Below are 14,937 nucleotides of genomic sequence, written 5' to 3'. Positions count from 1 at the left end.
ATTTATATTGTGTGTTTCTATACATGAAAAACTTAGCCCAAAGCCTATTCTAACACTAACTGTATAATTATTGCATTAGTTTAGAACCTCACCCATATGTTTTCTTAAGCAACAGCATAATACATATTTTTTAAGGCCACACTAAATTTGTTACATCTATCATAATAGCACATTAAATGACTTAACTAATACAAACAATATATTGAGAGGCATGTAAAAAAAAAATGGATGTCTCAGTCAGTGTTCTATTGTCATTAAAAGATACCATGCCCATGACTCTTATAAATGAAAATATTTGATTGCAGCTTGCTTATAGTTTCAGATGCCTAGTTCAAAGTGAAAGGGATTGTATCAGAATGCAGGTAGACATGAGACTGGAGAAGTAGGTGAAAGCTCTACATCCAGATTCTCCAGGCCACAGGAAGAGAGAAACATTGGGCCTGCTATGGACTTTTGGAGCTTTTAAACTGACCCCCAATGACACTTCCTCCTAATCGTTTCATATATTGCTACATTCAAGGATTCAAATGTATGAGCCTATGCTGGGCATTCTTATTCAAATCTTTCTACTCCCTAGGTCCCATAGGCTTTTGGCCATTACATCATTTAAAGCTGCATTCAACTCAACTTCAAATTTTTCTATTGTCTATAATCCATAACAGTGTCAACACTGATTAAATGTCCAAAGTTCAAAGTCTCAAGTCATTGTTGTAAATGTACCCCCTGTAAAATCAAAGTCAAAAAACAAAAAAATAAAAGTTAAGATTTTTCCAACACAGAAAGGAAAGGGAGCATAGTAAAGAAATCCTGGATCAAAGATATACCAAAAACCAGCAAGAAAAACTTCTATGTCTCCAGGTCTGATGTTAAGTCTCTGATAACATCACCAACTAAGCTTTGTTGATTGCAAAACCTCTCTCTCCCTCTCTCTCTCCCTCTCTCTCCCCCTCTCTCTCCCTTTCTGCTTCTCTCCCTCCTTCTCTCTCTTCCTCCCTCCCTCACTCCCTCTCTCTTCCTTTCTCTGTCTCTCTGTCTCTGTCTCTGTCTCTGTCTCTGTCTCTGTCTCTGTCTCTCTCTCTCTCTCTCTCTCTCTCTCTCTCTCTCTCTTTCTTGTGCGTGCGCTTGCGCACGCACTTCCCATTGGCTGCTCTCATTGGCAGGTTTTTCATGACTCTGCATCTCAAACATCCTGGAGTTTCCAAGGGAAGCTATTTTTCACCTTCACAGCTTCACACCGAGGCCTACCTGACACATACTTAGCCTCAGCTGGTTTTTTGAGCCACATAGAGTGATTCCCCACAAGTCCTTCCTCGTGCCTTTGACTGTAAAACCAGAACCACTTGATCAAATCTGCCAATTTCTTCTGCTGGCTGGGGCTAGTACTTGGCTCCTTTGTCCAAACACATTTTCACCAACCTTCTGATTTTTAATGGTTTCATTCACTGGTTAAGCTTTTCATTAAGTCCTTTCATAAGTTGGGAACTCAGTTGCATGGGGTCTTGCCCTGTGAGGTCACAGTCCCTTAATTCCATTTAGCATCAAACTTTTCTTTAAATATTTTGTCTTTTAAAGCACAAAACTGAATTTTATTACACTTTCTGGTGGTCCTTTTCTTTACAAACTGTACATTATATATGTTTTTCTTGCCCAGTTTTCTCTTTTACATTATAGGTCTTCATAAGAGTGACTATAAATAACCACACAACAGAGTCATTACTAGGTCATCTTGAAATAGCCTCTGTCAATGCCATTAATCCAAAACTCTCCAATTTAACTTCAGGCTTTTCAAGGGGTGACACAAGGACAGAAAGCAGCTACATTCATCTGTAACACGATTGTTCTCTACTCACAAATATTCTCCTCTGAAAACTCTTGATATGGGCCATCATAATGTATCTTGATCTCTGAACCATCTGCCATGCTACTCATAGGGCACATAAAGCCCTAAACTATTTATCTGTTTTCCTATATCAAACTTCTAAATTCCACATTCTGCTAGCAAAAAACAAGGTCAGACCTGTCATAGCAATATCTAACTTCTGACATATCAGTGTTCTATTACTGCGAAGAGAAACCATGATGATGGTAGCTTTCATAAAGCAAGTTCTTTAATCAAGACTTGCTTACAGTTTAGAGGTTGAGACCATTGTCATCATGGCTGGGAGTGATGCCATTTGCAGGGTGAAGTGGTATTAGAGGAGTAGTTGAGAGTTCTACATTCAAATTCACAGACAGCAGAAAGAGAGAAACACTGGTCCTGCCATGGGTTTTTGAAACCTCACACCTACCCCCCAGTGACACCCTTCCTCTAACAATGCCACATCTACCCAAAGGCCACACCTACTCTAATAAGGCTCTATTTCCTAATCCTTTCAAATAGTTCCATTATCTGTGTATCCAAATAAATGAATTTATGGTGGCATTCTTACTCAAATCACCACAATGAAGAAATTATCAGTTTGTTTTACAGATTTCAGAGGTACAAAATGAAATCTTTTCTGAATAGACAAAAATTCCTGTCAAAATGTTTTGCTAAATTTTAATTATCTTCTGGACCAACATCTGAATGATGTTTTACGAACTGCAAAGCCTTCTTTTCCCCCTCTTTGTTCACTGCAATGTCTTGACAATAACAAGAAATTCCTACTTAGCTATTAGGTTGTTGTCTAAATTTCTTTTCCAAATTTTATTCAAGTCTTCCCTTTATCTTACTATAGTAACCTTTGGCATTGCTGTTTCCTTTAAATATGCTTTTCATTTCATTATGAACTGATTATATTTCATTTGCTTAACACTTATCTACTTCACTAGATTATGAGCCTCTTGAGGAAAAATACAAAGCTACATCAGTGCCGGTCAGAGGCGAGTGTCAACACAGGTAAACACAATTATGATTAGAATGTGTTTACTCACAATGCCTCCATTAGGTTCTTATGGCAACAAAATAATGTCATATAATCTGATGATTCTTAAAGTTTACTTCAGAAAATTGATAGATGGCAGTATTTGTTCTATGATCAAAAATCTGTTATTTAGTCCTAGATAATTAAATACTATAAATTTTTTCTTTCTAAAGATTGAATTTGCAATTTAAACATTATGAAGTCATGTCTTTGGTGCAAATGATATATGAGCAAAACTCCTGAGTATCTTTTTTATATCATACTTACTGCATCAGGCATCTTCTATTAAATTTGTGCCCTACCCTGTGGCTTCTGTCACAAAAAAGGGATTGTAGGCATAAATCAAAATGTGACATCATGATATTATTTAAATGAGACATTATATATGCACTTCACAGTATGTCTAGACAAAATTGCATTCTTACACAAACTCCTTTCTTTCATTTATCATCATGTTGTTCATTCACTATGACAACAAAATGAAGGCCCATTACATGAATGTACATCAGATAAAACAACCATTACAACACAGCCAAAATGCTGCTCTGTGTTATTCAAGTTACAGTACAAAAGAAAAGAACTTAAAACTTTACATTTGAAGATATAATGTTTATGCCTTAGGCTTCTTTTCCAATCTAGCATCAGTTAATGAAACAATTTTATTCTTTACACAGAGATGCTAAGTACAATTTCTTTCTGTGGTTAACTTTAATTACAAAATCATTTTGTAAGATGAAACAAAATGATAGAACTTTAATATATTTCAAGTGTACATTTAAAAATGTAGAATATAGAAAATGTTTCACAGGTGAGTCTACCTGCTTTCCTATTACATTCATAATTTTTTAAATGAGAAAATATATTTTTATCAGATTTACCTACTCCTGTTTTTCTTGATTGATCTACTAACAGACTTTATACTATACAACTTTTACAAAGTGATTTTTAGTTGTGGGTATGTCTGTTAACTTATGTTAATTTATATAAACTTCTGAGCAATATACTGTAGAGACCAAAAAGAGCATTAGATTGTCTCAAACTGGAATTACAGGTGGTTGCGAACTGCCATATTTGTGACTGAAATCCATCTAAGGATATAGAATCTACAACAGGTGTATTAAGTGTTCTTGACTGTTCGTACAAAGCTACAGACTCTCAGTTTTTCATATCCTTTTTTTGAGATTATAATTGAACAGTTGTTTCCCCTTTTCTCTTTTCAAACACTCCCATATGCCTTTCTCCAATCTCCTTCAAAGTCATGACCTTTTTTTTTTTCCCACTAATTGTTATTGCATCCATATACACATATACATTCCTAACTATAACATATTGGTTCCATATAAGATTATGGAATGTATGTTTTCAGGACTTGATCATTTGCACCAGATAACCACTTGGTGTGATTTTTTTGAAGATCATCTCTTCTATTCCCAGCTTTTCTCTCTTGACTATAGTTCTTTGTGTAGAGGTGAGGTCTCATTGTCTTCCCTACTATCCAGTACAGAATATCCATTGTTGTCTTTCTTGTTCAGCTTATATTTAGGTGCTCTTGTCCATAGGACTTTATGAGTGAAATTTCTGAGACTATTACAAGACATGGTCTCATAGAAAATAATCCCTGTTTCTCTAACTCTTACACTCTTTCTGTCCTCACTTCAACAACAATTCCTGTGTCTTACATAAAGAAGTCTTATTGCAGGTGTGTCATTTGGGACTAGGACCCACAACATTGCATTTTGATTGTAGTTTTCTTTAGGGGTCTGCATATGTTGCAAAGAGAAACTTTCTTAATGAGGGGTGAGAACCACACATATTTGTGAGTATGAGAACAAATGTTTAGAAGCTAGTTAGGGATCATGCTAGTTTGGTAGAGTGGTAGTTGTAGCTGCTCCTTTGAGATTCATGGTTTCATTGTTGTGTGTGTAGATCTAAGTATGATCTTTCTTTTGTTGAATGGGTCCTACATCCAGTTCAATTAAACCAAAGGTATATGTGTCACAATTGCACCCTTATGGTTCTTGTGACATGTTAGAAGTTGTGATTCATAGTGTCATTACTGAATAACATTAATGGTTGCTTCCCATTCTTTAAAATGATGTTAAAGTTTGCATCACACCGATAATTTGGAGATTTAAAATCGATAGATGCCCAACAACCCAATATGAATGGAAGTAATTTCACAAGGCTTCACCCCTAAATAAAGAGCTATATGAAATCTGTGGCCTCTGAAACAGGGAGAGAACAATTTTCTCTAAGTATAAATCCCTGACAGGTTATTCAATACCAAATGGTCAGCCTTAAACAAATCTACAAATAAGAAAAAAATGAACAGACTCAATATAGACAAAGAAGAGGCCCTGAATTTGATAACATTGAGAGGGTGTCATGAGAAATGGAAATAATGTAACTAAAGTATTTATATATAAAATTCTCAAAAAGTAAAAGATTATAAGAGAAATAAAATATTGTTAAAAACAAAAAAGAAATTAACCCTAAACCAGAATTAACTTTTAGATATGGGAATAGTTTTCATCACTTCATGATTGCGTTTATTATTTTTTTTGACAAATTGTGTAATTCTAGCTAAACTTGGATTTGTTATATAGCCCAGACTGTCTTCAAGCTCATGGCAATGCTTTTACCTAAGCCTGACATCAAATTCATAGTAAGTCTCTAGACTTGCTCTCTCAAATGGAGGGATTATAAAAATAAATCTATGTAGCATTTTGAAGTACAATATCTGTGGTCAACCCCATATCTCACCATCTTTGTTTTTGTAGTTTGTGATGCTCATGATTAACCATTTTAAACTCATTTAGGAGGTTTCTATCTCCATGTATTTACTATCTACTTCTGTCTGTCACTCACATCCAGTTATTACTGGTTTCTGGTATTATGTTTCCATATTTATTTTCTAAATATTTCTTTAAATTCCTCAAAAAACTTATTTCAGTATATACTGTCATCATGTCTTAATTCAATATAACATAGTATGCACTTAGTTCATGCTACATAAAACCAGTAGTTCCAAGAGAACAAAACTAAGAAGGAAAAGTTTCAAAGGTCTATTAAATTATCCGTACACTGAAAGATATAGATTCAAAATTGGTAGCCTGATTATAAATATTTTTTTATACTCTACAGTCTCTAGTTTTCCAAAATATAAACTTAAATGAAACATGGGATTACATATATTTTTCAGTTGTTTGGAACTGAGGACCAGCTATAGACAATGTTTATGGTTAAGAAAATTTTTTACAAAAATACTGACTTTTACCTTTACAAATTTATATTTTAAGGAAGTACTATCTGTATTGTTTCTAATCTTTTCTATATTCTCAATTAATTCAGAGTGAGAAATTTTTACAGTCATTTGGCACACGTAATACATCCTAGCTTGTTTCTACGTACAAATATTCATATACTTCTGACAACTATATGATGAAGTTAGCTTTCTTGTAGAAATTGTCATTGGGAAACCTTTTCAGTGGCTTTGTAACACTTCTAAGGTCTTCGTCTTTTACTGAAGAACACATGATAGGGTAAGTGCAGTAAAGGCGTTGGTGGTGACAGAATATGAGAAATGTTGGGTTCGTAGCTCAAAAATAGACTCAGGATATTGAGTGACATAAGGAACATCATTTGATTTAGGATATCAGCAAGAAATGCATAAATGTTATGACATATGTGAAGGGGTTTTGACTGACAGTGAAAATTTGTTAGATGGTGACATAGAAGAGGAACTATATACAAATGCTTTCAGCCTGAAGGAAGAGACTAAGTAAAACGTTTAGAGGTGAAAACAAAAAAAAAAAAAAAAAAATTTACAGCAGATAAAGCCAATTATCTAACCCTTTAAAGAATATAAGATTTATATAATAGAATTATCAGAATTCTGCTCATATAACTGTGCTAGAGAAAATAAATTAAGGCTAGAGTTGTCATGGATTTATCAGTACTTTCAAACTATTAGTATGTTAGCAATACACATCATATTTACTTCTATTAGGCTGATAACCACATAAATAAGTACATTTATATAATAGCTCACATAAACTTACACAGCATATGCAATAACATTATTGTCACATTTAATAAAGCATCCTTCTACCTGTGTTGTCATTTTTTCTCCCATTCTTTAGAGCTATATTTTAGTGGTGATTGTGATAATAAACTGTATAACAATAATCAGTATAAAAAAACAGTTGTAATAAGTCTATAAATATTAGAGAAAGAATGTTTTCAGATACATGGGCTATTAAAAATGCAACTATTAGTCACAAAACTGAATCTGATGGCACATAAAGAATGGAATTTAAGACCAAATCTCTCTGGAAGAAATTTTGACAATAAGATATTTATGGTTTTGACTTGAAAATTTGTCATGATGATAGAGATAAAAATAAAATAAATAATTCAAATGCTCCATATAATGTTTCTGATTAGCAGTTTCATAGAGGTAATACTATTGTTTGAGACAATAAATATATGTAGGCACTTACATATTATCTTTGCCTTTGGGTTCTCACTATCAAACTTTTTAATATTTATCAGAATTTGAAAGATAAAAACAAAGAGAAAGTGAATTGTATTGAATAAAAGAATGGTTCACAATTATCCTAAATGACATTCTTAATTTTTTTTTTTGGTTCCTACATTAACAGTTCCTAGATGCTTATCTAAGTGACATCCTATTGAGGCTGATTTTCTCCTAAGGTGAGATTTGGATCAAGATTCTTTTCTATCTTAAGCAGACTTCTTTATCACATATTAATGTTTTTCTGGATTTCTTCCTTTTATTAGCTGCCCCCAAAAATGTCTACGTATGTACTGGTGTGTCTCTAGTCCCATTCCATTTTCCAAGTTTCAGAGTTGACACCCATATATATATATATATATATATATATATATATATATATATATATATATATATGAACTTGTTAAACTTGGTGATAACGTGTCATCTCCCTTATTGTGTTAGTATGATAGCCCTACTATAATAATAACCCACAGACATAATAGGCAAAACAACAGGATTTTTTGGAATAAATTTTATAGGAATGTAATTTAGGATTTCAGTTTTTTGTTATGTTTTTCCTTTAATGTCTGCGGAGGTCCTTTCTATACAACTCTCTTGGCTTCTTATGGTTTGCTGACAGTCTTTGGCATCCCTTCACTTACTTAAATTATTGCCTTTCTCTTTATGCTGCCTTCTCCCTTTCTCTGTGCCCCAATTTCACTCTTTTTTTAAGAGTGAAAACTAATTATATCTTTAACCAAATCATATTCCAGAATAACTGTGAGCTAATCAGAGGTAAGGCTTTGGTATTTTAATACTTAACCCATAAACAAGAAAGTGTGGAGTGCTCAATCCTTAGTTTTAAAATGACTAGAATTAACATGGTGGTTTAATTTTATTACATATGAATAAACAGTGGCAGGAAAAGTGAAGACTGCTGCCATAACATTTGAGTTCTTTGCAAAGGGAATGTAATACACAAGTCAAAAGTAAGCAGATTTCTTTGTGAAAAAGAGAGAAAAAGAGGTAAGGGTTTTGAGGTGGATCCCATGGGAAGGTTAGTGTAGTAGAGTTGTGGGGGAGGGGGAGAGTGAGGATTGTGTCAGAGAGGATTTGATAAACAGGAGTCTCTGGTGCCAATTGCTGCAGTTGTTGTGAAAATCTTACCAGGTTTGTGTTCACTACTTTGTTTGTATAATGAGAACATTCTCACACAGAGAACAATAGCTTGCCCACTGCCTTTTAATATGCTACTGACAGAACTGGAATTGGCAACAAGAACTCACACGTCAGAAATAAGCCAAGTTCCAGGCTCTCTCATCTATATATACCACCTGTCTGTTTATGCTGGAAGAAAGAGTGAGAGAACACACATTTGTCTCTATAGGATTTTTAACTTGTGAAATGTTTTGGATTGCTTATTCAATCTTTCTGTTATTATTTTAGAGCCAAAAAGTTTATCCAGATATACTGCATGACAATTCAGTTCTATAAATTAAAGAAACAGGATACTGACATGGCATTTATGTCTAGGAAGTAGCATGACATATATTTGGAAAAAGTGCCAGACTGAGAATTACCATACTAGGCTCCAAATATTCCTCAGCTGTGTGAGTTAGGCAGTCCTGTTAATATTATGGGCTTCTATCTCATCATGAATTAAAGAGAGATAAGGAATAGTGTATGTTTAGAGATAATAATACTGTAAAATGAAATAATAGTATGGACTTTCACTTTATTGAAAATAAAAATATTATGTAACAGTAAACATTGTCTTGTCACTCACTATCCATGGTGATTTGAATAAGAATGACATCTAAAGGCTCACTGGTTTGAAAACATAGTCACTAGAGAGTAGCACTATTTGAGAAGGATTAGGAGGTGTGGCCTTGTTGAAGGAAATGTATTACAGAAGGTGGGCCTTATGACTTTAAATGCACAAGCAAGGCCCACTGTACAACTCTTCCTGTTGCCTGCTGATGCAGATGTAGAACTCCGAGCTACTTCTCTAACACCATGCTTAGCATACAGCGTGCTGTCCTCCACAACCAAACTTCTGAAGCAGAAATCAAGACCCAATTAAATGGGTTATTTTATAAGGGTTGGCATAGTCATGATATCTCTTCAAAGAAGACATCAGACTTTAGATTTTCATGTCTTTTGACAAGAGAATAGTTCTATTACTTTGAGTCCATAGGATTTTGAAAATACCAGACGTTTATAGATGCCAATTTATTACTATCTGTTATTTTTAATTTAAATATATATGTAGAAGTTAATACAAGTGAATGTATAAATTATACAAAAGACCCAGAAATATAACAATTTTTACAAAGTTTGGTGTCAATGTCCTCATTACTCTGTTAAGAGCTGGAAAAGGTGCCAGTAAAAACAAAAGACCATTTTTTGGTGGAAAATTTTCTGTAATAACTTAATGGCAATTTTTCATAGTTGTTTTTTAAAAGTAGAAGTGATTCTAATATTATTATCATAGTGACATGGTTGCATATTTCTGAAGTTCTACAGCTTGGAAGACTTGAACCTAGATTGCTAGGGTTTGAGGCCAACCTATATTATATAGTGTTACCCCGTTTCTCCCTAAAATTTTCAGAAAACAAAAAGATTAAAAATATATTCTTTTAAGAGTTTGGTATTAATGTGCATTTGAAGAAAATAATTTTCAATATGTCCAGGCCTACATTTTAATTATTTTAAAATAAGAAATAAATGATAATATTTAAAGTCAGAGGTGGAGAGGCAGCCAAGAAGCTAACAGCTCATATTGCTCTAGCAGTGGACATAGGTTTTGTTCCCTAAACTTACGGTTTTACCACTTACAACCTCCTTTAACATCATCTCCATGGCATCTTATGTCCTATTCTGAACTCCAAGGACCATCTGTATTCATGTGCACTTGTCCAGACACAGATAAATAAATATAATAATAAAATAACAAATAAAATAAAATGGCTGCTGCATCATACTTGCCTCAGTAGGTGACAGAGAGGAAAGATGTTCAGTCTTCTGACCTATAAACATCTGAATAATTAGGACGTATTCTAACATTCCCCGTAAAAAAAAAATGAGCCTGAGAGGACTACCAGTCTAATGCTGCTTAGGCACAGACAGACACCCAGGATGGGAAGCAAGCAGGAGACTAGATGAACCCTGTGTGGGACCTTGAGCTTACAGTAGGAGTGAGACTGAGACAAATAGCCATTCCATGAGGCCATTCAGGTGGGACAAGTGAGAAGCAAATGTGAGATAACCACTGGTCTGGTGCCATTGGGCCTGGACAGCAAGCTAGCCTGAGATGACCACCAGTCCAGTGCAATGCAGGCCTGAGGGGGTAGACCATGCCCAAGATGATTTCTGTCAAGCACCATAATGCACTCCACAGACCACTCCTGAGATAACCCCCAGATACTCGGAGACTGTTTTACAGTACTAAAATGAGCAAGTGGTGAAGAAATGGAAAAGAAAGAGAAACAGAAGAGCATTGTGGGCACAATAAAGAGAACAGAACAGCCAGTGATAACACCTGGAATCGTGATGGGATCTTGACCTGTGCTGCTCTTGAGGCCACATCTAGGCTTGTGGCTTTGAAGCAGCAGGAATCTTTGGCCATCAAAAATCAGTCAGATGTCCCTGGTCATGTTGCTTCCCAGGGACATGTTGATTTCTGAGAGTTGTACAGAACTGACTCTACTCCTCACCTGGGCATCATGGGAGAACTGGCTCTTGAGGCATGCGAGCAGGAGTGCTGATACCATCCCTAGTGAGCTGCAGTATTGAGGAAAGCTAGCTTCTCATAAGGCAGTAATTTTTGGAGTTACCAGCAAGCCACCTCATGGATACAAGCTTGGGAGAGCTGAAGCTACCACTCCTCTCCTGTGTGCTTATGTAAATGAAGTAGAAATACCTTCCCCTTCCCCTTTTGCTCCTCACTATCTTCACCAGGCAGGAAGCCTGGCTCTTGGGTTATAAAAGCAGGAGAGCTGTTGCTCCACCTCACAAGCTGCAGCAGGCCCTGTACTTTGCCTGGGCAACACAGTAGAGCTAATACTGGTTGTGGGGGAGCTAGCAAATCAAACTAAAGACTTGAGTTTATGAGAGATGATCTTGTCACTTGTCTTCCTCGTGGAAGTTTAGGGGGTAGGGGAGTTTACATGGGAGGTTTTCCAGGTCCCATCTTTGCTCCTATAGCATGCAAGAGAACAGAAACTGGCCTGTGTTGCAGACAGGGGAGATACACCTTCCTCTGCTCCCTTGTCATGCACCATCGATGGCAGGCAGAACTGCTGGCCTATGTGACATGAGAGTAGGAGATCTGGCCATGTTTCTTGATAGCTGCAACACTCAAGAAAGCAGGCCCTGTACCTTACCTGGCCTAGGCAGCAAAGTAGAGCTGGCCCTGGATAAAGGGTTTGCTGCTGAGCCAGCATTGAGGGTATGAGAGCTCAAACTAGGCTGAGCTACTTAAATAATTCTGAGGCCCAGATCCTGAATTTTGAATTAGCCCACTACAACATCTACCTGGAGTACATGAAGGGGTTGGTCCTATGGATCTAAAACTACAGGATCTCCATAGCACAGGGTAACAACAGGATATCCCAGAAGAGGCCCAGTGAGGTTCCAGTACTGATAGAGTAACAGAAGACAATTGGTCTAATAGAGTACCAGATCAATGAGTCATTATAATGAATATTTCCAAGGAAAGAAGTGTGGACAAAAGGGTCTACTGTGGGATACACTGTGACACAGAACAGCTTCCACAGGATTTTTTTCTCTGCTGGGAGAAGGTTGCAAGGGGTGAAGGGCAGGTATGGCAGGAGATAGAAATGAGTGGAATTGGGGTACATGATGTAAAAGTCACAAAGGACTATAAAAGGTTAAAAGTGTAATAAAAGAAAATTTTAAAGAAGCAATTCAGTGTTACCTTATATTTCATTATATACACTTTGTAAATTATTGTGTCACTTCTTTGGCAACATTTTATTGTAAGAAAAAAGCGTATTGGGTATTATCATATATTAGACATGTTCTGTGAGTTACTATATAAAAGAGCCTGTTCCCTTCATTGTTCAAAATAAAAATCAGTTTGGGTATCTGTGCAATAAATAATAAAATATATTTGGAAATGGTTGTTCAAAAAAGCTCTCAGGACTCCAGTATGACAAATATCTATCATATGATGGTATGTGAAACACATACTCTGTAAAGACAAAATAATGCACATATCCCAGGAGTAAAGAATGTGGTTGCTTAGCTTAGAACCAGAAAACTTAGGGCATAATTTTTTTTCTGGTTGAATTATTAATACTCACATTTGTGTGTTGAGAAAATTTCAAGAATGTCATTTAGGCAAGATGATGTCTTCCTTGGAGTGTCAGATAAGAGATGTTACCAATGCTGAAGTAGAAGTTCAAACTCCACAGCCCCATTTAACAATATTACTTTACTACTTGCCAAGGTGAGGAGCTTGAAACAGGATGATTAGAATAAACCACTTTGTGCAAGTTTTGCTTTTTATTTTTGCATGTATTGTCATCAGGATTCTCTGAGAAAGAAAAGTGGTAGAAAAAATATATTTACTCCTAAGTATTCGATAGTACCATTTTCATATGTTCTCACAATAGAAATTATCTGTTTCCTTGACTAGAATGGTAGCCAGACCTCTTGTTTGTGAGTCCACATAGTTGTCCAGAATTTCTGAAATGGCACACAGCTTCTCAAAGTGCTAATTTAACCACTTGATTGAGTCATGCACAAAGGAATGCATCAGAGAATGAATAGTCAGTAGGTGTCTATTCAAGATATTTTTAAGAAGCAAATAGAAGACAGAGTTTGTACATTGCTAGAAATTATTTTTTATTATTTATTTATTTTTTATTGGATATTTTATTTATTTACAATACAGACATTGTCCCCTTTCCCTATTTCCCCTCCCTATAACCCCCTATTCTATATCCCCTCTTCCTTTATGCTTTTATACTATTTTGATTACATGCCTGTATTAAAGTCAGTTTTATGTTGAGGGTCTAGCAATATAATAGATGCAAATAGTCAAGGAACAAGCATGACCATAAACACAAATAGTCAAAAACACACACACACACACAAAAACAAAAAAACAAGGCATTAAACCCAATTACATGAACACTCCCATGATCACTGTTTCTAAAGGCTTATCAGGATGAACAAAGTATCCGAGCCTACTTTCCTATCCTAGTCCAAATTCATTTTCATGTCTGAAGCCTAATTCTTTGTTCTAGCTTAAAATTTAGATTCCTGTCTAAAATTACTTCTTTGCATAGAGAGATTGAGAATTTAAATAATGTTGCTTTGTTGACCTTTGATGCTGCAGATAATCCTGATAAAATTACCTATGGCTTGAGCCCAGTATTTCCATTTTGGTCAAACCTCAGGAATGGCATATATAACTTGACCAGGCTAGCCCTTCTTGTCCTGGGAATACTTTTATTCCTGCCCACCATGTTAAAGCTTATGTTTAACAACATCAACATGTTGACAGCCAAAATACGTGGCTTAAACCCGAAAATGGACCCCCAGACAGAGTTTCTAAATTAACAGTCTGGCAAACCAAGGACAGGCAAGATTCTACACAGAGTCTTACCAACCTAAGACAGAAGTGCATTGCCTTTGGTAATGCATATTCCATGATGGGCAAGAAAGGCATTCTTGTCAAAATGACCTAAGTCAGGCTCAGTCTCGTTAACAAAATAAAAAAAGGGCGAGACGTGGAGAGCCTTTGGGGCTGCTTGGCAAGAAGCTGACATGGGCCAAGGACAAGGAAATGGGCTGCTTGGCAAGAATATAACATTGGCCAAGGACAAGTAAATAGGCTTCAAGCAGGAATCTGACATTAGAGCAGAACAAAGAAGTAATTTTAGGTAGGAATTTAAATTGTAGTCTACAACAAAGAAGTAATCTCAGGCAGAAATCTAAATATTAGGCTGGAAATTATTTTCTATTTTAGATAAAATTATACATCAGAAAATACAGCTAACATGATTCGGATCCAAATTATTATAATTACTATCATCTTTATAATAACTGCAAAAATAAATTTATTGAGTTCTTAAAATTTGTAGACATTCTCCTCCCAGTGATTACATCTAAACAGAATAATAATGAGAAAAATACATTACTAACAGACACAGAAATAGTTCTTTGCTGGAAGTAGCTTTGATCAGGACATAGCCTTGAAGCCCAATGAGTTTCTATAAAGAAGAATAGGACAAGAAAAAAGAAAACAAGATCATTTTCAACTGAAAAAAATGACTTTGGACCTTTAGGGATTTTAATTTTAAAGAATTTTCACATATTCCACAAGGGAAACAACATGAAGGTTATCACATTTAGAGACAAAGTTGTTTACTTTTGTAGTTTATTTTACTGAGTTCACTTTTGGGGTTAGAACATAGTGGTTCTATGTGGTTCATAATGATTCATAGTGGTTTACGGATAGAATGGTAAGGGAAGAAATAAACA

This window comes from Arvicanthis niloticus, chromosome 25 (assembly GCF_011762505.2).
Source record: "Arvicanthis niloticus isolate mArvNil1 chromosome 25, mArvNil1.pat.X, whole genome shotgun sequence".
Taxonomy (NCBI): Eukaryota; Metazoa; Chordata; class Mammalia; order Rodentia; family Muridae; genus Arvicanthis; species Arvicanthis niloticus.
This window is presented reverse-complemented; position numbering follows the sequence as displayed.